The following is a 25,500-nucleotide window of genomic DNA, read 5'->3' on the forward strand; positions in this document are numbered from 1 at the left end:
ATCTTGAGGTCTTGCCAGAAATGTTCGATCAGGTTAAGTTCAGGACTCTGACTGGGCCACTCAAGGACATCAATTTTCTTCATTTGAAGCCACAATATATTTGCTGTGGCAGTGCGTTTTAGGTCGTTGTCCTTCTGAAAGCTAAACTTCCTCACCAGTTTAAGCTTTCTGGCAGAGGGTAGCAGGTTTTTAGATCTAGAATTGTTCTGTATTTAGCAGCATTCATCTTTCCATCAATCCTGACCAGATTTCTAGTCCCTGCTGCTGAAAAGCATCCCTAGAGCATGATACTACTTCTACCAAACCTTTACAGTAGGGATGGTGTTACCTGGCTGATGTGCAGTATTGGATTTACTCCATATGTACCACTTAGTGTTAAGGCTAAAAAGTTCCACTTTAGTCTCAACTGACCCCAAGACCTTCTTCCACATCTTTACAGCAAGCGATACTTTGCAAAAAAAAAAATCTTTCTTTTAAAAGTGGGCAAGGATATGCATTTTTTCTAAAAAAAAAAAAGACAGGGCTTCTTCTTTGCCACTCTTCCATACTCTTTTTGTGCAATGCCTTAGTTTGTGGAGCTATGAACTTCATCTCTAGTTACAGCCACTGATTTCTGCAGCTCATTCAGTGAAATGAAATGAAATGAAATATCTTTATAGTACAATTTGTCATGCACCAATACAGCAAAAATTAGTTTGCAACTCTCATACTCAATGCTATAAAACAACAAGTAAAATAAATAAACAATAAATAAAATCAAGTAAACCAGCCAGTACAAGCATCGTCCAGCAGCAAAAAAGCGCAACTCAGGTGCATGACAGCCATAAAACTAGTAGCAATATGACACCTTTATGGATTATGCTTGATCGATTGGTTCAGAGCAATTCTAGCTCTGGGGAAGAAGCTATTTTTCAGTCTGGAAGTACAGGCATAGAAAATCTTACAAAGTCTGCCAGAAGGAAGAAGTTCAAACAGATGATTGCATGGGTGTGTATTGTCCTTACAGATGCTTGTAGCTTTCCTTAGGCAGCGAGAGCTGTAGTTGTCCTCCAGGGCTGGGAGCTGTGTCCCGATGATCTTCTGTGCGCTGGAGATGACCTGCTGAAGTGCTTTCCTATCAGCTGCTGTACAACTGAGATACCACACAGAGATGCAGTATGTTAAGATGTTCTCTATGGTGCAGCAGTAAAAGGTCACCAGCATCTGTTCAGGTAGACCAGCTTTCTTCAGTGTCCTGAGGAAAAACAAGCGTTGCTGTGCATTCTTAACTATTGTAGTGGTGTTAGTGGACCATGTAAGGTCTTCTGAGATATGTATTACCAGAAACCTGAAACTGGACACACTCTCCACTATGTCTCCGTTAATGTAGACTGCAGCGTACTCGTCATCCCGTGACTTTCCAAAATTGATAATTAGCTCCTTAGTCTTTGCTGTATTAAGAGACAGGTTGTTCTCTGAGCACCAGCTCACTAAGTTCTGTACCTCTGCTCTGTACGCTGATTCGTCTCTGTTGGAGATCAACCCGATCACTGTTGTGTCGTCTGCGAATTTGACGATGGTATTGGTGTTAAATGCAGGTACACAGTCGTAAGTGAACAGGGAGTAGAGTATGGGACTCAATACACAACCTTGTGGTGTACCAGCGTTCAGGATAGTAGTGGGGGACAGGTGAGGGCCCAGTCTCACTGCCTGTGAACGCTCTGACAAGAAATTCAGGACCCAGTTGCAGAGTGATGAGTTGAGGCCTACTGGTAGAGTTTGCAGATGAGCTTGCTGGGGATGACAGTATTAAAAGCAGAGCTATAATCAATAAACAATATCCTCACATCTGTGCCCTTTCCCTCCAGGTGTGTCAGGACACTGAAGAGCTAATGAGATGGCATCCTCTGCGGACCTGTTTGCTTTATAGGCAAACTGGTGTGAGCCCAGTGTAGCAGGGATAGTGACTTTAATGTGGGAGAGGACCAATCTCTCAAAGCACTTCATTATTATTGAGGGCAACCGGACGATGGTCATTCAAATTGTTGATGTTTGTTTTCTTCGGGACAGGCACTTGGGGACCGTTGCCTGAGATAGAGAGAGATTGAAAATTCTCATAAATACATTAGATTAGACTATGAAGACACGCAGTCCTCTTTTATTGTCATTTAGTAATGAATGCATTAAGAAATGATACAATATTTCCTCCGGTGTGATATCACAAAACACAAGACAGACCAAGCCTGGAAAAAAACTAACAAAACCACATAATTATAACATATAGTTACAACAGTGCAACAATACCATAACTTGATGAAGTAGTCCATGAGCACAGTAAAAGTTCAAAGTCTCTCAAATGTCCCACATCTCACGCAGACAGGAGAAGGAAGAAAAACTCTCCCTGCCATACTCGACCACGGTCCGACTCCGAGTCATCCGAAAACTTCGAGCTCTGATCAGCTCTCCGACACCGAGTACTGAGCGCCATCTTGGTCGCCAACAGCAGGCAAAGACGGGGATTTTGAGGCTTTCCCTCCAAAAGATTCCCCACCGCGCAGTAACCACAGCAGCGAACGAGCGTTTCAGAAATTTTTCCAGATGTTTTTCTGTGCTTTCACGTCCATCTCCATCAAATCAGAATTGTCCACGGCCCCTATTTAATGGATACAATATCATTTTTCACCGGAGGGCTGAGCACGCGCAGTGCACTGCTTCTCTCTCCTCCCGCCGATTGTTCATCAGCCAGTTGTTCATCACAGTGACTGTTAATGTTACAGTAGCCTCTCTTACAAGTGCCATTTATCTCTGGTGACTAAGTTTAGAGGGCTGGTTTGACCTAGGCAGTATGGCTGTGCGGTTTCATGCATTTTCCATGATGAACTGCACTAAGTTCTGAAGTATGTTCATTGTCATTGAGGTGGTCTTGCACCCTTGCCCAAATTTGTGCTTCTCTAATATCAGTTCCCTAACTTATCTTGAATGCTCTTTTGAAATTCTTTTGACTTGAAAATTAGCAAAATTTCTGGAGTTCACCACATTTATTGATCAGTGCTAATGTTATTTGTGCATTGTCTCAAATTAGCTAACTTTTTTCGCTAGTAAGGAACTTCCTTTATAACATTTCTGCTGACTATTATAAATCCATTTACAAATTCATACTGCATTAATATTAATCCATTTAATACAATATATTGCAAAATTCAAATTATCACAGCAACCTTGGGATAAAATGGTAAAATATTACAATGTTTCTGTAATGATACAAAAAAGAAAGTGATTTAAAAGCCTCACCGCAAAACTCAAGCAGCATTCTTAGGTTTCCCTCTACAGGACTTTTAAAGTTGTTCCTAATACTTCTGGATGCCCTATTAAGTGCTTCCCTCTCCTACACCTTACAACGTAACAGTTGGCAGTGTTTACTCGAAGACATCTCCTTGTACAGGAACACCAAGTTCCTAGATCAGTCTGCAGATAACATTGCTACATCACACTGAGAGAATTTACAATGTACCCTTGCTATCTTATACTCAGTCAAGAACTTAGACATGTAATGTCTCCAGGGTGTGGAAGGTTAACTCAATTAGCCCTATACATATGGACTCAGTAGATGAGCACAGTGCACTAAATCTTGTTTAAAGTACCTCACCTTTGCCAACAAAGATCTGGCGGGGGGGGGGGGGGGAGAAAGAGAGAAATCAGCTTGGAAATTGTTAACAAAATGGCAGCTTTGGGAATATAAATTGAAAACTGCATTAGATCTCAGCATAGATATGTTTGTATCAGTAACAAACCTCTTGTTCTCCCACTCCCCACCAAGGTTGTATACATGCAAAGTTCTATGAAAATAGTTGTACAGCAGGTGAGAGATAGATGTATGTGATACAACTGCTTAGATTTATTGCAAATAACTGCTTAGCTTCAAATCAAAGTATCCATATTTTTGTTAACTTGTAAAACTTTCAGCTTTCAAATGTAACACCATATACAACAGAAAATTATGAAAATACTGAGCATGCATTACCAGTGGAAACAGTTAATGCTTCAAATAGAAGAACCTGTCAGAACTGATACTGTCCGCCTCTGAATGTTTCCAACATTTTCAGCTTGTTTTCCAGATTACTAGCATATGCAGTTTTGATTTTCAACTCAAATATTAAACATGGAGTGCTAGTTAACTCTACAGAACACCAATTATGCCTCTTGTCCAAAAATAAATTTTATATATATCAATCTCGAAAGCACATATTTCAACAACTCATCTTATTTTTTGTTGGGAATTAAAGGATGCAATTTAGATTGCCATAAATTTCAAAGTGTTAACACAGAATTTACACAAGAAATAAAAGTAGGAAAAATAGTAAATTCTACAGGTACAAGTTGAACCATGCAAGTTCAACTTGAAAATAAAAAGCTCCCATGTAATGGCTCATGATTTATTCTGTTAATACTGCTTGTGGTCCAAAATTAATTACGCAAGAAAACTATAGCATTATTCCATTTTAAAGTTGTCTAATATTAAAGTGCTTAATACCTCCCAAATCTTTATGTAATGAAGATTTCTCTTGAAGATTTTCCAGCATCTTGAAAATGCTGTTGTTAGGGAGTAAAGTTAAAAACTTCAGATAAATTACAGTCCTAACAACATTAAGTTAATTAATTAACTTAAATAACTAGTCATAGGGATTGCACAAATTTCTACCCGAGGCACTGCATACCACTAACTATCAGAATATTAATATATTCATGCCCTCCCCAGGTTACAAACACCTGGCCTATACATGCAAGTGAGTTTTTGGGAGACTGGCAAGATGAAGTTGCCAAACACTGCTGGGTGGGAATGAGGCATTTCTGTCTGTCTTCTCTCCACCCCACTGACCATCACCTCTATCCAACCTCTAACTCAGTCACTCACTCAATGTACCAGTGAAGCTGACTGAATTCTAATTCCAATTTACAAACTGTACAGGATATGGATGGTTCTCATGAACAGAACCGTGTCACTATCTGGGAAGGATCTGCAAATCTCAGCCTCTAGTATGAACGTAGTCATTTTTTCATTCCCTCTTCTTACTAGACTGCCATTTAGCGAAACAAATGTAGACACGCAAGAGGCAAATTACTAAAACTCCCATCTGACTCCCTAATTTCAAAGGTTGCTGGGAGAAAATGTGACATCCTCTAAATTTTATTCAGTGTTTCAATTTCAATGGTCTCTACAACAAGCAAGGTTTTATGGATTTCAGAGCTAATGTACAATTATAAACAACCAATTAATCTAGTTATCACTGGTAATGCCAAGTTCAAAAGTTAAAATCAAATTGATTTTACATTTATTACTTCCAATTCTGAGATGTAATACAATGATGGGTGACTATCAGTAGTCGGCAGATACTTCAGGAATCTATGGCTACTCCTCTCAAACTATACAGCCTTATAAATTGTTGTGGAGAGGGATAGCTTCTCAGAGTAACAGCAGCAGGCAGATCAGTAGCACCATGACTGGCTTTGTTGTTTAACAGGAGAGGTCAAATATTTGGTGAGCAATAGTGATGAGAGACACTTCAGTCAGGGGTAGAGAGATGTTTCTGTAGCTGCAAGTGAGACTCCCTGCGGCCAGGTCAAGAATGCTTTTGAGTGGGCATAGGAAATCCTGAAAGGGGAAGGAGAACAGTCAGAGATCACAGTCCACATTGGTACTAATGAAGTAGACAGGAATAGAAGAGTGAGAGAATTTGAATTAGGAAGAAAGTTAAAAAGAAATAGAATTCCTGGGATTGGGAGGAAAAAAACACCATGATTAAATGGCTGAGCATTGTCAATGAGCTAAATGGCCTAACTATGCTTTTATATTTTATAGTCTAATTGCAGGATTACTCCCTGTGGCATATGTTAGAAATCACAAAATAGATACATAGTAAGTATTGTTGAAAGTGTGGGTAAGGAGCTGGTGCAGAGGGCAGACTCCAAGAACATGAATCATCAATTTCTCTTCCAGGGCAGGTACCATCTGTACAAGAAGAGGTCACACCTGAATAAGTTTAAACCATCCAGAATTGCACAAGCAAATCCCACAAGGAGGTTAGAGAGAACTACCCGGGGGGGGGGGGGGGTTCCAACTACTGTGACAGGGAGACGGGAAGGCAGGAACCAGGATGATAGGTCAGTGATTGGAGAGATTGTGGGGAAGGTAGAGGTTGGGTCAAGTCTGAAGGAAATACATGTCAAGCAAGGTTAACGAACACTGGTCTGATGTGCTGCAGTGTATTTGTATTAATACAAGCACTATTATTGACAATGCATATAAACCTGGGGCTTGGATTAGTACATAGGCATTGTAGCCATTTCAGAAACTTGGTTGAGAGAAGAGTAGTACTGGTAATTCAACATTCCAGGTTTCTGAAAGGAATTTAAAAGAAGTGGGATAGATGATCAGGGACAGAAAACGGATGTCTCTAGGGATTGATGGGATATATCCCATGTTATTGAGAAGCAAGAGACTGCTAGAGTTTTGACAGAGATCTTCAGATCCTCTTTAGCAATAGAGGAAATCCCAGATGAGTGGGGAATTGCCTGTTATTACTTTAAGGTCAATAAGGACAAACAAGGAAATTATTAAAGATTCTTACGGACAGAATCAATCCAAAATTTATTTTGGACGATTTTGTTTGGTTTTGTGCACGGGAGGCTAAGTCTTACAAATGTGAATTGTTTTCGAGGTGATGACAAAAATGATGAGGGTCAAGCAATGCATGCTGTTTCCATAGGCTTTACTAAATCATTTGGCAAAGCCATTAATGGTAGGCTTATTCAAAAGACTGAAGTACTTAGAACACACAGTGACTTGGTAGATTAAATTTAAAAATTTCCTTGGCCAGAGGGTGGTGGTACACCATTTAACAAGTATTTAGATGAGGACAGGGAATAAAAGGATATGAATCATGTCCAAGTTGAAGTACAGTTTCAAGTGGCAGTACAGTCAGCACAGACATTAATGTCAAAGGGCCTGATCCTAGGCTGTGCTAGTCTATGCACTATTTAAAATAAGTGAACTAAATAATGAAGATAATGAAACAAAATTAATACAATTTAATTCATTTTTGAAAACTGGCTATCAACCACCACCAAGTCCACCAAAAAAAGTTTTAGGCACCAGAAATACAATTAGACTAACAAAAAATTAACATCACATTCAACGTGTGAGATATTATGGACCTGATGCCTCTGTTCCCCTCCCCATCTCTACTGGTAAATATACATTTAGCATTTAATTATAAGCAGCAATAACGTGGAGGAATCGCCAGTTGCATTAACATTACACCATAGTGCATTATTTCATTTGTGTGCCGATTTAAACTTTTGTTAAATCAGTTTTATGCAATTAACACCTACTAAACCAGAAGGTCTTCGCTTCATTAAATGATCACTGTATTTCCACTCACCTGCTTCATCCCTGCTTTCATAATTCATATTTCATAATTTCATAATTTCATAATCAAATCCCTTTCAAACATAGAGAAACTAAAATTACTCCCATTAGAAAATGTCCACTACACAGCAATACACATTCAACAATTCTCCTTTTCATGGCTCCTACCAGATGACAAATCAATTTCATTTAACTTTTTTTTTGTGGTAGGGAAATTCTAGGCAGTTTCTAGAGTAGGTTACATGGTTGGCACAATATTGTGGGCCAAAGGGCCTGTAATGAGCTGTAACTTTCAATGTTCTATATTTTAAAATAACTACTAATTAACCTATCATAAAACCTTTGCTGCCAACTTCAAATTCCCTAGGTCCATATCCAACTCCTCTTTTTTCCCTCCCCTTTCTTGATCCCCGTCTCCATTTCAAGAAATAGATCAACCACCAATATCCCCTACAAACCCACCAACTTACCTCAACTATATTTCTTCACATTTTTTCCACTTGTAAGGGAACTATCCTCTTCACACGCAAAATACTGGAGGAACCCAGCAAGCCAGGCTGTATCCTTGGAGGGGAATAAATAGCTGACATTTTGGGCCAACATTCTTCATCAGGCCTCCTGATCAGAGACCCTTCATCACAAAGCTTTCTATTCCTGAAAATCTGAGATGTCATCTATTTTTCCCCCCAGAAAACGAATGGGGAACCCCTTACTGCTATCAATGCAGTCCTCACCTGCATCACTTCTATTTCACACATCTACCCTCACTTCATCTTCTCTCCCCAACCCCCACCCCCAGACATAACAGGAATACAGCTCTCCTTGTCTTCAACTGTCACCCTTAGGGCCTTTATATATATCCTATCAATCTGTAACTTCCACCATCACCAACACAATCCACCAACAATGAGGCAGCTCTTCACGTGCGAGTCTATCAGAATCAATTAATGCATCCAATGCTCCCAGTTTGGCTTCCTCTGAATCCATGTGACCAGACAAAAATTTGCAGATTGGGGAAGTGATGTAGGGAGAGGAAAGAAAATCGTTGTCAAGCAACTTCATTCCCTCCCACCACTGTAACAACCAGGTTCTCCCGTGACTGATCATTTTAATTCTACATCACCACATGTCTATCCACAGCTTCCTCTGCTACCAAGATCCAAGTTGAGGCCAGGCACATATTATAGGAACATCACTTGATATTCCTCCTTGGTAATCTCCAACCCAATAGTATGTATACTGATTTCTCCAACTTGAGATAAGCACTCCAATATGTCCACCCACTGTTTCCCCATATCCCACCAGCCCTCATATATCCCTTCTTTCCAGTCCCCTGCACTCTTAATCTGTCCATCACTCACACCTTCCTCCTCCCACAGTTCCTCTCATCACCTTCCCATCACTCCATGGTCTGCCGTCCCCGATATCTGAAATCAAATCATCAGAATGAGGTGACATAGGGTCGCAAGATATTAGATCATTGTGGATAGAGCAAAGGAATTGCAAGGGTTAAAAGACACTGGTGAGTGTTGTATACAGACTCCCAAATAGTAACAATGTGGTCTACGAATTACTACAAGAGATAGAACATGCATGCCAAAAGGGCAATGTTACAATAGCCATTGGGGATTTCAATATGCAGGTAGATTGGGAAAATCAGGTTGGTGCTGAATTCCAGGAAGGGATATTTCTAGAGTGCCTACTAGATAGCTTTTTAAGAGCAGCTCATGGTTGAGCCTACTAGGGGATCAGCTATCTTGGATTAGATTTGATTAGAGAGTTAAAGGTAAAAGAGCTCTTAGGAGCAAGTGATCTTAATATGATTGAATTCACCCTGAAATCTGAGAAGGTTAAAGTCAGATGTATCAGTATTACAGTGAATTACAGAGGCACGAGAGAGAATGTGGCCAGAATTAATTGAAAAGAACACCAGCAGGATGACCACAGAGCAGCAATACCTGGAATTTCTGGATGCAAGTCAGAAGGCACAGGATACGTATATCCAAAGAGAAGTAGTATTCTAAAGGAAAGATGACACAGCCATGGCTAAGAGAAGTCAAAGCCAACATAAAAACCAAAGAGAGGGCATACAATAGAGCTTCACACACTTTAGTCCGTGAGCCAAGACCCCAAATTTCGGCCACCGGTACCACCTGGGGGAAATAATTCTTATAGTGATTTTTGGCAAGGTATAGACCCTAGTGCTAGAAACTATGTGATAGCATTGCAGTGGTGGTAGCTTTCTGTGAGGAAGACTGGGAGTTGCACCTCCATGCTTTAAGAACCATGATCCTATGGTGCTTTTCCTATGATAAGATGAATTATGCCCGGTACCTGTCCCCTTACTTTGCTCAGATGATGAACCTCCCTTCTGTGTATGAGGCCTTCAAGACAGGCCAATTCTCAGTGCAGCTGTCAAGTAACAACCCCTTTGGGCAGATCCCTGTGGACCAGGCTATTGAAGCCACAGTGAACAAAGATGCACTGACTCCTGGAGGCACATCACGGTTCAGCATGAATACTGGAGCTATCAAGCGTTACTACATAACAACTGAGCACCGCAGTGCATTCCTGGGACAGTTAAGCGAGATGGTGCAAGGCAACAAATCAGCGCTTTGTCATGCGAGCTACAGCGGCCAAGAATGCAGAAAGATGAGGAAGCAGCTTCAGCAGTGGTTAGCCTCATACATGAATGGGTCAACCCATTTGCAGAGAAGCGGGACCTCATTAGCATCTCTGCAGCAAAAGCAGCCTCCAAGGACGTTGCCTCCGACCTGCTGAAGGCATATGAGATTGGTGAGCAATGCTATGCAACCTTCAAGGATGAGAGACTAGAGGAAGACCCACCAGCAAAGAAATTCTATGACCCAATGAAAACCCACAAGCTGAAAACATTCAGTGTTACGTGTAAGAAGAGAGAAGTGAAATCACATGGGAGGGCGATCACCTTGAAAGCAGATAGGTCTTTGTTTGGACTCATCATAGTGATGGCACAAAGGCGCAGTCTACGTATGGAGGATATCCTTTCTCATCCCCTTGGACCATTGCCCTGGGCCCTGTCCACACCACAAGGATTGCTGAGAAAGACAAATAAAGCTACTTTAGCCACAGCCTTGCAGAAAAGTGTAGCAGTAGAAGAGCAACTCCCAGGAAACTCTGCTACAGTGGTTGATGGAATGAACTTGGTCCAAAGAGTGAAAGGTCATCAAATTACTTTCAGAGCTGTTGCCACAACAATTCTGGGTATGGCTCTGAGGGAAGGCAATCAGAGTAGCAGAATAGATGTTGTGTTCGACACATACAAGGAGAACTCTATCAAGAATAGTGAAAGATCTCTACGGGGTGAAGAGACTGGTCATGAGTTGCAAGGTATCACAGGCACCCAGATGGTGAGGCAGTGGAGGAGCTTCGTGACCAAAGTCAGTAACAAAAATAGTCTCATTAGCTTCATAGTCCATGGATGGAGGAAGGCAGAGTACAGAGCAAAGCTACAGGAGAAGATTCTGTATGCAACTGTGAATGACAAATGTTACAGAATCATATCTCAAGACAGTGAGGAGGTGCCAGCTCTTCAGTGTCAACAAGAAGCAGATGGCCACCTACTTCTCCATGCTGCCCATGCCACAAGCGAGGGATACCAATCTGTAGTGATCTGCTCAGAAGACACAGGTGTCTTTAGCATTTTGTGACAAGATTTTTATAGGCATCCGTTAGTCTAATGAGACCATGGATTTGCACCTTGGAAGGTTTCCAGGGCGCAGGCCTGGACAAGGTTGTATGGAAGACCAGCAGTTGCACATGCTGCAAGTCTCCCCTCTCCACGCCACCGATGTTGTCCAAGGGAAGGGCATTAAGACCCATACAGCTTGGCACCAGTATTGTTGCAGAGCAATGTGTGGTTAAGTACCTTGCTCAAGGACACACACGCTGCCTCAGCCAAGGCTCGAACTAGCGACCTTCAAATCACTAGACGAGTGCCTTAACCACTTGGCCACGTGCCAAGATTGAAGGCTGATTTATACTTGTGCGTACGGGCTACGCCAGAGCCTACACCAGTCTGATTTATACTTTTGCACAGCCCTACATCGTAGCAAGCATGCGTAGTTGTGTCTGTGTCGCTCTGCAACTTACTGCCAAAACGCTAGTTCATCGTCTCCAACCATTTATCTTGCATCAGTGTACAGACATGGCGGAGAAAAGCAACCAGAAATGCAATGCTACCAAGCGGACCAATCACAGTTATTGCAGTCTGCGTCACCGCGACACGTGAATTACATTTTTGGGGAGGTGCACATCACCCTACGGCGTAGGGTATGCGGTACCTACACCATACATTTGACACAGAAGTATAAATTGGGCTTGAGGCCCCATTGTTCCAGAAGTGTGGCACTGGAACCCGTACAAGGCTTGTAGGCATCAGGAAGATTGCTGCCACTTTTGGCATAGAGGTTTGTAGGGCTCTCATCGGGTTGCACGCATATACAGGATGTGACATTGTAAGTGCTTTTGCAGGCAAAGGGAATACAAGTGCCCTAAAAACTTCTGACCAGCAACAGAGGAACTCAGGACACATTCTTAGAGTTGGGTCAGGAATGGGACCTCTCCCCAGAACTGATGGACAAACTGGAGGCATTTACATGTCTCCTGTATGCCCCAAAAGCATTGACCATCAAGGTCAATGAGCTCAGGTATCACCGTTTCTGTGCCAAAAAAGGTGAAATCGAAAGTCGTCAACTCCCACCATGCAAGGACTGCTTAACAAAACATGCACAGCGAGCCAACTACCAGGCTGGTATATGGAGAAGATGTTTGGAGAAGGACCCACAAGTGCCAAGCCCTGTTGGCAGAGGATGGAAGACGGAGAATGAAGAGGAAGCTGAACAGTTGGTGGTGCACTGGATGGAAGGCCAGCCAGCACCCAATGTCGTCCTGGATCTACTGGCCTGTAACTGTCCAAAAAAAAAAAATGTTCACTCCCAAGATGTATGTGTGTTGCAAATGGCTTCAGGTGTACTGACATGTGTAGACTGTGAGAACCAGGAAGACTTGGAAAATTATTAAGATTATTAATAGGTTATGAAAGTATGGAAAGCAGTCGTTGATTAAATATATTCATTTTACAACCAAATGGGGCATAGGTTATGGCCGTGGAACCCCACATTTGAATTATTGTACTGTAATTCTAGATGCAATGACAAAAGCATATTGTTTTGATTTGATAAAACAATATGGAAAATATCATGACATTGATAAAACTCGAGAAATTTCTCCAAATGAGGTTTTTTACCTTTTGGGGGGGGGGGGTAACATTTTCTGCTGTACTGATGTTAACACGGGATATACACAAAAAGTAATTACTTATCTGAAGTAATAAAGCTACCACTGGTGCAATGCTATCACATATTTCCTAACTCTAGAGATGTATACCTTGCCAAGAATCACTATCAGAATTATTCCCCTCAGATGGTACCAATGAACCCTACTGGCTCACGGACTACTTCATGACTCCTGACACCCGGAACTTCCACACTACTGCTAGAGTTTTCCACAGTGAAGACTAATGTAAAATTTGTACTCAGTTTGTCCCTTATTTCCTTGTCCCCCACAACTCATTTCCACTTTGGTGAGATCCACAGCAAATCAGGGTATAAAACACTTGATTTCTCATTGACAGTACTGATAACAAGGGTACATGTTGCCTCAGCACAAATCCCCACAAAAAAAACCTACTTATTCTTACTTTACTTTTTCACTAACCAATCTACACCAGTGTATCACATCAAATATTGCATTCTAATATTGCTTAATCTTTTTTAACACATCTCAATTATTATCAGGTATGTAGTTGGTTTATAACTGGCCCTTTCTCTCTGTAGGATGCATTTGCTACCTTTCAATTTGTGAAATTTATTCTAGAACCCAAAGGGTTTTGTGAGATGGCAATGAGTGTATTATAGCAGTAGGCATTGTTTCCAAAATCCTATGATGTAGGTAATTGGATCTCAGCAACTTAGCAGATAAATGTTTTTTTTAAGTAGTCAATTTCTTAAAGTTACTCTGGATCTGCAGCTTTCTGCTATTTTGTGTACCTCACCCAACAGGGCCACAAAGACCTCTGGTATCAAGCAGAGGTTCATTACCTCAATATTAATTTCAGGCTATCACACCATAATGCTGGACAGTAAAACCAATTGGCTTCAACAATGGAGTGGAGCTACACTACCAGTGGAAAGTATTCAATCTAACTGACTTGTACTCTAACAGCCCAATTCCAGTTACAGACTACAGACATGCTTGTATATTCAAGCTTCAGAGGCCAAACTCCAATGAAGCAAGAGTTAGTATCTGCAAAACTCAGATTCTGTGGAAATCCATCTCCACAAGACTCTAGTAAACATGGTAAACTTTCCACATGAGTAACAAATTCGCTATGAAGGCAGACTTTGGCCTATTAGAGGGAAAGAGTATTTAAAAAATTAAATCTCAAACCCTAAAAAATGTTTTAGCATGCCCACTTCTATGCTTCCAAGTTACAAATAGCATTTCCGTAAGAGATGTCTTCATTACTTTCAAAAAACCCTCAAAATCCACTGAAAGGATTTGCAAATGCACATTAGCATCTTCACTACAACCACCATCACCAACTCTTTAAGGTGCCAATTACACCCAGTTTGTTCTTAATTGGCATTAAGAATCACTCTCACATTCAAAATAGACACTTTCTGAACCCTGTCACAGCCAAGAGATTACCAGACAGCCAAATGAAAAGATTCAAGGATACACTCAAAGCTTCCTTAAAATATTCTGCCCACAGTAACGTTTGAGCATCTGAAACAAACAGCACTCAAAATGGAGAGATAGAATTTGGGTTGGCACCAAGAATCTCCAATGTTTTGATCACAACCTTACATCAGCCCAAGATAATAAGGTCGCTCATCTAACATCTTCTAGGGGTGTGTGGGAGATCGCTGTCCGAAATAAGCCTCAACATCTTCCTGCAGAGTGGAAGAAAATCGACATCATTTTACCCCAACAGACCACCAGAGTAGAAGAGGCCCGAGCCACCCCCACCGCCATACGCACTTCCTAACACATCATAAGAATCCCTTCGTTACCAACAAAAGAAAATAATTTCATTGCAATTATTAATAACATAAACAACTGTCCACCAGCTTACTTTGCTACATAGTGCGCCACTGTCCACCTCAGCACCCTTCGACGGCCGCCCAACGCCTCCACCTCCCTCCGCAGCCTCTTGGATTGGATTGACGTGAGAACTAGCCATTCAAAGATGAGCTCGGGAGGCATGAGCCATCGATCATTTGCGGACGCCTTCTGTATCCGGGACAACGGCGCTTTGCAAGCAAAGCTCCCAAAACTGACCAACTAGCAGCGAGTTCAGTGATGATTGACAACTAGACTAACCGGTAAGACCTCGCTCGTCACTTTGACGGGCAAAATCCCGGAAGGCTAAACGGGTAAGGGATTGTCGGAGCTGTGGTCCTTTGACAACATTTCACCACAACAAGGCGGCAAGAAAACTACAAACCCACAATGCAACGCCCCGCGGATCTTGACACGTGAGTTTTCAAGGCGGCGCCGAATCTGATTAGCTCTTTTTGTGATGAAGGCTGAGGTTGTGTAACACCAATGCGCAGACAAATAAATAGATAAATAAACATCGACTAGGCCATATGTGGAAATGCTAAGTTTTAACTAAGTTATTTAAAGATAGTATCTTGCTCATGCAGCGTCGTAATTTTAGTTATTTGGAGATTTGTTGTCATTGCCGAGGGCAACGAGATTGCAATGTTACTCCATTCAGTGCGGAACAGCTTTCAGGTGACTCAATTATTACTAAAAACACAGTGACTAAATTTAAAATAACCTCTGAGTAACATCTAACATTGAAGGAGACAGCGGCTACCCCATTCAAGTGTTGCACTTGCCCATGTTATAAAATACATAAATTATAAAATATCATCCTGAATTGTGCCCATGTATTGCAATTAGAGGTTATCCATCGTGCCTGTGGTTGATAGGTGGCTGGGAGGGTGTTGTTCAGTTGCATGACAGCCCTGAGGGAAAAAGCTGTTTTCCAATCTGGATATCTGTGGAGAGGTGTTTCTGTATGGTAGAGATTGAAAAGGCTATTACTGGTGTGCGATTTTGCAAGCCCGGTGTTGACATAGTGATTTGTAGATAGTTCCTGTATCAGGTAGTTGTGACCTGATCATTTATTCGAGTGCTTTTCGGTCGATTTTGGTGCAGCTAGTGTACTATACTGTCATGTAGCAGGTCAGTATACTCTTAAGTTACACATCGGTAAAGGTTTACCAGCAGCTTTTGGGGCAGATTTGCTCTTTAAACTCCTAAAATAGTATAAGCACTGCTGAGCTTTCCCTACTATCAAGAAGGTGCTGGTGGTCCACCAGAGCTCCTTTGTAATGTCCATTCCCAAGAACTTAATGCTGGAGACTCTTTCCACTGCTTCACTGTTTGTGAGTAGTGGAGCTTGTTGATACCCTCTTCATTTCTTTGTATTTTTTATGTTGAGCTATGGTAATTGCACCATTCAGACAGTTTCACCCCCATCATATTGCTTTCCGTGGAAGTGATAACTTAAAAACTTACAAGATAGTTCCCTTGTACTTAACATCAAATAAAAAGCTGTTTCCAAAACCTCAGAACAAAAATTGAAAAATAATGTAGTCAGTTTGCCTTTGAGACCTAACTGCCATTCATCAAGATTCTGGCTGACCTTAGCTTCATTATCCCACACCATTCCTATGTCCTTCTATTCCCTTCATATCCAGAAATTTAACAATCATTAACAATCACCCCAGTAATAATCTATTCAATCTCCTACATTGCCACCTTTCAGCGTTGATTTTTATGTACTTCTATTCTGAGGTCCCTCAGTTCCTCAATACTTCCCAAGACCTTACAGTTCATGGTCTGTGGCGTAGACTCGTTGGTGCTCCTAAAACACATCACCTCACATTTGTTTGTTTAAACACCATTTGTATTTTCCAGTCCATTTCACCAAAATAGTCACACCACGCCACAGCACCATAGTGGTGTAGCAGTTAGAGCGAAGCTGTTACAGCTCAAGGCATTCCAGAGTTCTGAGTTCAATTCTGGTGCCATTCTGTAGGGAGTCACCATACGTTCTCCCCGAGGAATGCATGGGATTTCTCCAGCTCCTCCACTTTCCTCCCACAGTCCAAAGACGTACCGGGCGGGCTTATTAGTCATTGCGAACTGTCCCGTGATTAGGTTAGGTTTAATAGAGTTTGTTGGGGTTGCTGGGCCAGCGGAGCTCGAAGATCCAGAAGGGCCTACTCTGCAATGTACCACTAAATAAATAAAAAAAAAAATCTCTCTGCAGCCTAAGATTACCTTCCACACTGTCAACAACTCTGCTAATCTTTGTGCTATCTACAAACTTAATAATCTTCCCTTCCACATCTAATTCCAAATTACTCAGTTATATTACAAGCAACAAAGGTCCTTGTGGAACTGCACTGAGCACAGATGTCCAAATCCTAACCTAACCTTCTACCATCACCCTCTTTCTTTTATTGCCAAGCTAGTTTTGGGTCCAGTTTGCCAACTTACTCTCCGTCCCTTGGGCCATAAACCTTTTTAACCAGTCTGCATGTGGGACCATGTCAAATGTTTTGCTAAAGTCCATGTTGCAATAAAAGTTTACTAAAGTCACATCTACTATCCTACTGTCGTACTTCACTGTCTCTTCAAAAAGTTCTTTCAGGTTGGTCTGGGAAGATTTGCCTTTTTCAAAGTCACATTGGCTGTCTGATTTATCCCTGCCTTTATAAATTCAAAGTTAATTGATACCAAATAATGTATAAACTATACAACCTTGAGATTTGTATTAAAAAGTAAAAGTTAAAAACCCAATTAAAAAGTAAATAAAATAAAGACCAACACCCAATGTGCAGGGAAAGGGGGAAAAAGCCAGAAATCATGCAAACAATAGAAGCAAGCAATAACATTCCAAAGTAAAATGAGTTCTCAGATCTGAACCCAGAAGTAGGCCCAAAGTTTTGGTATCAGTCCATCATATTAGCGGGCACGGAGCACAGCAGCCAGGAGGTGTCTTCATAGCCTCCGCGCTATGGAGAGAGGAGTGAAGATCGTGGGAGAGCCAACAAAGTTGGTTCTCGCCTCTGATCCCAACACCCTGTCTGGGCCGGCATTTAAATTGTCCAAACAGCATATCATACCTCGCACTAGGACCTGGGCACTGCTGGAGTGAAAGGCTCTGAGTTCAGACCATGCCACCCAGTGACTTGCTCTGGCCTCGATTTCACTACCCAGCTCAAAGCCACTTCCAATTTCTCCAAATCGGCACGGCACCCAGAATGATCCAACCTCACACCCGGGCCATTTGTATGGGCATCGGACCTCCTCTGCCTCAACTTCTCCTCTCTGAATGGCTCACTCCATCTGCGTCAATTCTTCACGGTTCATCCCTCGAATTCGCTTCACCTTCACTCGCCTCTTCATTATTTGTGTGACAATTTTCTTCAGAAAAGTTGTTATTAGTAATGCTTTTAGTCAAATTTCTTGCCTTTTGAAGTACCATTGTGAGCTGTCACACATGTTCGGTAGCGCCATCTTAAACAAGAAATAATCATTGATTCTCGTCAGAATATTTTCCAATATCTTCTCCATTCAACATCAGCAAGGCAAAGAATTGATTATGGACTTTAGGAAGGGGAGGATGGGAGAACACACACCAGTCCCATCACGAGGCCATTAATGGAAAGGTTGAGCATATTCAAGTTCCCTGGGCACCAACATCACAGAGGACAAAACCACAAAATAATCTGCAGATGCTGGGGTCAAAGCAACACTCACAACACGCTGGAGGAACTCAGCAGGTCGGACAGCATCCGTGGAAAAGATCGGTCGACGTTTTGGGCCAGAACTCTTCGTCAGTCCCTTCTCAGAGGATCTGACAACATCTTGGAGGATCCATCCTTGGTCCAACATATTGACACAATCACAACAAAGGCATGCCAGCGGATTGGTATGTCACCAAAAACTCCAGCAAATTTCTACACATATCTTGGAGAGAATTCCAACTGGTTGCTTCACCGCCTGGTAGGGAAGTTCTAATGCTCAGGACTGAAAGAAGTCGCAGAGGGTTGTAGACTCAGCCAGATCCATCATGGGCATGAGCCTCCTCACCATCGAGGGCATATTCAAAATGCGGTTCCTTAAGAAGGCAGCAACCATCATTAGGGACCTTCGCCATCCAAGGCAAATCTTCTTCTCATTACTACCTTCAGGGAGTTGGTACAGGAGCCAGAATATGCACAGTTGCTTTAGAAACAGCTTATTCTCCTCCAGCGTCAGATTTCTGAATGGTCCATGAACTCATGAACACTACCTCACTATTCCTCTTTTACACTACCTACTTATTTTATACTTTGTTGTAACTTAAACACAGTAATTTTTATATCTTGCTCCGTATTGCTGGCACAAAACAGCAAATTCATAACATATGGATGCTTACAGATCATATATATTGTGGCTAAATTAATTAAAATCAATGCTGCAATATTCGCCTGAAAGGTAGGCCTTTCCTCTCAGTGGCTAGGGCTCACCGTTAACACTGGACAGTTGGTGCCAGTGATAACAGAGTGAATGGAAGTGGCCACAGATGCCAAGATATGTGCCCCCTCTCTTCACCCAAGACCATCTTCTTGGAAGCCTTCTGCTCTTCAATTCTCCTACAGAAATTAAAGTTCTGATTTATTTCCCAGTGGCTCATGTGGGAATGATGTGGCAGTTCAAACTCTACATATTACGGTCATTGGGCATCTAGGCAGTGTGTGCAAACTGGTTTCTTTTACTCTTCATTGTTAATTCAGGCTTCCTGAACACTGCCTGCAAGCATTCTTAGGAAAACTAACTGCAACAGTATACATCAGAGAGGAGTGATCATCCTAGACTTACTTAAGAATTGAATAAATTAATCTTCCAGGAAATACATTATTCATTTGCATAAACGATTTCCCCAAATATTGTCTGATTGATCGAACACTATTAAAGGATCACAATAATTGGTGTGCACAGAGTTATGTTGGGATTAAAATAGAACCTTTCCTTAAAATAGTTTAAAGTCAAGAAGCATTTCCTGATCATTCAGAGGAAAAAAGGTATAAATTAATTATATTACCTCAATTATCCAATTAAGTAATCAAAATGTGGAGAAAATGGATGCAAAAATCTGAGAAATGGCAAGCATTTGAATCGTGTTTCTTGGTAAGTAGCATTATTTCATAAAAATATTCTTACTGAATTGTTTTGGGTTTTGAAGTATCAACTTAGCTGTTTTAAATTGTTGACAAATAATTTGTTTTTAAATTGTTGAATGATGTCCAATAATGCAATTTGCTTTATAGGAGCCTTACATTTGCTAACTATTTAATACTTCTTGACTTGAGGCTTGTATTTTTCATTTTGAATTTCTATCCTCAAATTGTAAAAAGTCAAATTGTTAGCAAAGCAAAAAAATTCTGTGAGAAATGTGGTGTATTATAAACAAGCTGCTATTTGCAAATTTGATAAAATCATTGAGTTGATGTTATCTATGTTTTGTAGAAAACAGAGATGTTTAACCATGTATAAAAGATAAGGCAAGAACGCTCAGAAGTTTGAGTTGTTGGTTTCACAATTCTTATCCATATTTTAAAAAAGACAAGAAAACATGGGTAAAACAGGACAAAAATGTATTTATCTGAATTATTCTTACTGCGTGAATGTTTCATTTTTAATTGGTCTCAGGAAGTTGAAATCTTTTGGACTATGAAGCCCTAAAAGGGGAAGTGAGTTTACATACCCCTAAACCAAGGCTACATTATAGTATATAATATAGTTCTGACTGCAATAGGTAGAATGCCATTTGATTTTCCACAAAGAGCAACACAGGATTAAATTTACTAATATGCAGTATGTAATAGTTTTTGTGGTGCAATTATTTCAACTTAGACCTATCTTGGGGGCATAGATACCATGACCAGGAAAGTGTATCAGGGCCTCTACTTCCTCAGGACGTCAAAGAAATTCAGTATGTTTCCATCATTCCTCATTGATTTTTTTTGGATGCACCACAGAAAGCATCCTATCCGGATACACCATGGCTTAGTATGACTACTGCTCTGTCTAAGACTGCAAGAACCTGTAGAGTTGTGGACTCAGCTCAGCAGATCATAGAAACCATTTTCCTTTCCATGGACTCTGTCTACATTTCTCTGCCTTGATAAAACAGTCAACATAATTAAAGACCCCACCCAATCTGGACATTCGATCTTCTCCCTCCTCCCTCTGGGCATAAGATACAAAAGCCTGAAAGCAGGTAACATTGGACTCAAGGACAGATTCCATCCTGCTGTTAAAATACTATTGAATGTTCTGCTTGTATGATTGACCTCAAAATCTACCTCATTATGATCTTGCACTTTATTGTTTACTGCACTTTCTCTGTAGCTTTTATACTTTATTCTACATTGTTATTGTTTTACCTTGTTCTACCTCAACACACTCTGTGATGATTAGATCTGTGTAAACAGTATGCAAGAAAAGCTTTTTGCTGCATCTTGGTACATGTGACAATAATAAACCAACTTACCACTTTTTAAAGTCAACCAAACAAACTTTCCAAGTGACTTGTCAATTTAATATATTGTGTTTCATGCTCAGGATGTGGTTTCTATGTAGGGGAAACCAAATACAAATTGGGGGCCCATTTTGCACAACATCTCCTTGGAATGCATAAGGCAAGAACAACTTGCAGTTGCCTTTTGCTTTAATTCTCCAGTACATTCCTAATTTACCTTGTATATTGCTTCAACTAGTTGAATACAAGCTGAAGTAACCTCACCTCATCTCTGCGCACAATACAGCAGTCTAGATCTAACTTTGAGACAGATCATGATGTCTTCGCCCCATCTCCATTCTTGTCCTGTGTTATACTTACGTTTTGCAATAATGTGGATCTCTATGAGCAAGGGCATCACTTGCACATTTGTCACATTAGTGAAGCAGTCCACAACCAGAAATATAGTCTCAGACAGCAAACACTGAGGCCCCGCTGCCTAGCCTGTTCCTGCCACCTTGTGTTTTGACAGGCACTCAGTACATCTGATGAAGTGTATCCAGCTCAGGATGACTGTGCACTCCCACCAGGATTGTGTGCTGAGTCCAGTAGCAGAGGCACTGGCAACTAACCACCTGGTCAATGCTAATCCTTCCAAAGAGTTCTGATGAAGAGTCTCAGCCTGAAATGTCAACTGTTTACTTTTTCCCATAGATGCTGCCTGACCTGCTGAGTTCCTCCAGCATTTAGTGCATTGCTTTGGATTGCTGCAGATTTTCTTGTGTTTGTCAATATTGATCCTTTCAATGTTAATCCTTGTGTTGCAATGTGCAGGCACAGAAGTGAGGAATCAATTGACCTGCTCAATGTTGTGAACTCACAGTTGTCCACGGCTGCTGTTTGATCTGGTCCATTGACTTAAACATTGTTGGTTAATCAGCAATCCACTCCTTGTATCTTATAATTACAGCATTACGAATCTGGGGAAAATGTCATATTTCCTTACCAATTGATAGAAGTAAACCAGATGCTTTTATTCAATGACAATCCAGTAATTTATGATAGAGCATAATTATAAAATAAGCTTTTATTTTCTGAAATGTGCTCAACACTTACTTTTTATCTGATCATATTGCAATTAGGAAATTATATCGTGCTGTTATACAGGCTGTCTGATCTGCTGAATATTTCCAGTCTTTTTAATTTTTACATTATATCTTTGGTCTGCCCTTTTGGGTTCATCTATAAGTGGGAATATTTTCTCATATGCAGTATACTCTTTGAAACTTTGAAACCCTTTTATAATTTTAATAACCAATTAAGCAAAGAGTCCTATGATCTCAAAAATCCACATTGAATTCAAACACAGTTTGAATACTGAAACTTACTGCCAGTTTTACAGTTAAGCTGTAATGGAATGGTACCTGTGCAGCATCTTTTGGTTTTTGCACAATATATGTAATTGAGATCAAATTTCTCCTCCATTAGATGCCACTTCACTATGAGCTAAATTTCTTTAGACCATATATCCACAGTACAAACTGCTAATTGACACTATTGTTGTATGCATTGAAAGCCAGGTGCAGCTATTTCTGGAACCTAAAAGTGTTAGGCTTGCTGTAGCAAACCATTGATGAGGTTAGAGATAAGACAGAGCCGTAGAAGCTTCAGTCTGCACCTACCTATGTTGCAAAGTATTGTGTCTGCAGCTCAACATGCAACCTTACTTGATCTTCATAATCCAGATTATTATGTCAGAAGAAAAAACGGAAAATACTCATCACATCAGGTAGAGAAATCAAGTTATCAATTAAGGCCAATGGCTTGTAGTAGAAAAGGGAAAATCTAGAAAGCGTTTGTATTTAAAGTTGCATAGAAGTGGATGGGGTGGGCAAAAGCCAAAGGAATGTGCACTCAGTGGCCGCTGTATTAGGTAGACTGGTATACCGGATTGTTAATGTAAATATCTAATCAGTTAGACTTGTGTCAGTAACTCCATGCATAAAACCATGCAGACATGGTCAAGCGGTTCCATTGTTGTTCAGCACAAACCCCAGAATGGGGAAGAACTGTGACCTAAGTTGCTTTGAGCGTGGAATGACTGTTGGTGTCAGATGGGGGTGGTTTGAGTATCTCAGAAACTGCTGATCTCCTGGGATTTTTATGTACAGCAGTTCACAGAGAATAGTGCGAAAAACAAAAAAAAACATCCAGTGTGCAGCATTTCTGTGGGTGGAAAGAGAGGTTCGAGGATAATGGTCAGCTGGTTCAAGCTGACTGGAAGGTAACTAACTAAAATAACTACATTTACAACAGTGGCATGCAGAAAAATGGTATCTGAATACACAACATATCAAATCTTGAAGTGGATGGACTACAGCAGCAGAAGAACAGGAGGTACCTAACAAAATGGCCACTGAGACCAAATGAAGACAGATAACATGACGAGTATCAACTGTGGGATGGGGATAGGCACCGGAGAACTGTTAACAGCAGGACAGGTTATGAAAAGAGAACAGAGAAGAGAAAAAAATAAAACAAAGAAAGGCCGTTCCACACAGCAGTTTATGAAAATCGGAAATAAAGGAGATTGTTAGGGAAGCTCAAGTAAATCAGGCAGCATCTCGGGAGAGTAAAGAACTCTCTTACATTTAAACTTGACTGCGAATGGGAAGCAAAAGATTCACTGTTACAGAGTGATCAGGTCATAGAGTCATAGGTCAATACAGCACAGAAATAGGCTCCTCTGTCCATCTAGTCCATGCCAAGCTCTTCTGACCATCTAGTCCATGCCAAGCTATTATTTGCCTAGTCCGATCCACCTGCATCTGGACCATAGCCCTCCATACCTCCAACATATGACTCTACAGTATGTCGCAGATTCATACAGCATAGAAACAGACCATTTGGCTCACCAAATAAACACTAATAAGTGGGCACACATTCATGTTAATCCCACCTTTCAGCACTTGGCATATAGGCCTCAATTCCCAGGCTCACTATACATTTCCTAAAAGGTGTCAATGGATCTGTGACCAGTACAGTACTCCCACTGAGGTCCAGGCAACTTTTTATAAGGTTGGAGCACATGGTCCTTGTATTCAGAGCCCCGATAAATGAAGGCCACTATCACAAATGGCTTCTTATGAACTTTATCCTTGCTCCCCTTCTTGAAAAGGGTGGGGGGGCATGTTTGCCATTCTCCTGTCACCTGGTACCCAACTATACCCAGTGAAAATTACAAAATCTCAGACAAAGTTCTATCTGTCAGCATATGTAGAGGATGCATAACCTAAAAGCAGAGCAGTAGAGACCTGTTAGCAGTGAATGATAGCTTTAGTATTAGACCACAAAGTAACGTGCCACAAGGGACCGTGAAGCTGGAGAGAACAGAAACTAAACACAACAGGTAGCAAGATAAACTTTAGGCAGGGACTGTGGAAAGCTGGGAGCAACTGGTTGAAGCCAGCTAGTTTGGTGAGTGAACGGGGAATGGGGTTCAATAGGCTGCAAGTGATGAGTCTAGAATACGCAGCAGGGCTATTAGCTGTGGGCAATTGGGAGCTGCCTGCATGTGCAGGCTGGGAAGTGTCAGTGTGGGAGTAGACCTGACAGGACCCCCCACCCTCCCGCTGATTCCCAACAGCCCAGCACATTCTGATGGGTCCGGTGGAACTCTGGAACTCTTTGATAAATGATTGATCCAAGATGTGTAAGTTGATGGAACCCAAGACCTCTCGTTCAGGCTGTACCTTTCCCAGTTGACCAGAAGCTGCACATCCCATCCAAAATGACATGAAACCAGCAACCAGCAAACCCTGTACACTGTACCGCATTCCACTATCCTAGGTTGCAGAGGTGCAAACTCGGGTAGATTTAGTGGTCCATAGACAATGGGCTTGAGGCAGGACATGTGGAAGGTAGGTGTGATCCTGCGGGGGAGGAGGGGGGAAATACAGTGGCCAGAGACAGCAATTGACTGGATTGATGTGGTAGGTGATCTTGGAAGGACAAATGAACTTGTGGAAGTCAGTGCGCAGGGGGAGGTCTTGGCTGGACAGCCAAACAAGATCCCCAGGCTGGAGTAGTCTGGCTAGGTGCCAATGGCATTTGGCCTGGCAGCAGGTCAGTCCTGACCAGTACAGTACTCCCACTGAGGTCCAGGCAACTTTTTATAAGGTTGGAGCACATGGTCCTTGTATTCAGAGCCCCGATAAATGAAGGCCATCAGGTCAGTCCTGATGGCTGCTAGGATGGTCCTCTGTGCCCTCCTCCAAGCATTCTGGCAATGGCAAACCATGGTCCTTGTACTAGACCTCCACCATTGGCTGTTCCATGGGAACAACAACGATTAGTAGCCATGAAACACTCAAAATACCAGTGGCAGAGGAGGTGTTCAGACTGTGGGACAGCTCAGTCCAGAACAGATTCTTCTTCCATGTAGAAGGGTTAGAGGCAGCAA

General features: G+C 41.5%; 1 protein-coding gene across 2 annotated transcripts in view; it reads right to left on the minus strand.

Annotated features, from left to right (window-relative positions):
• Nucleotides 1–14,692, minus strand: part of LOC140200491 (F-box/LRR-repeat protein 3-like) — a 28,673-nt gene extending 13,981 nt beyond the window's left edge. Inside the window, exons 1-2 of one of the 2 annotated variants that reach the window (XM_072263895.1) lie at nt 14,583–14,665; nt 7,876–7,969 (exon numbers count right to left, since the gene is read on the minus strand). The gene's annotated coding sequence lies outside the window, so the exon portion shown is untranslated. Of the gene's footprint in view, nt 1–7,875; nt 7,970–14,582 lie in introns of both variants that reach the window. The other variant, XM_072263894.1, reaches the window with a different exon arrangement.
• Between the last annotated feature and the right edge of the window lie 10,808 nt (nt 14,693–25,500).

Source organism: Mobula birostris, chromosome 7 (genome assembly GCF_030028105.1).
Source record: "Mobula birostris isolate sMobBir1 chromosome 7, sMobBir1.hap1, whole genome shotgun sequence".
NCBI lineage: Eukaryota > Metazoa > Chordata > Chondrichthyes > Myliobatiformes > Myliobatidae > Mobula > Mobula birostris.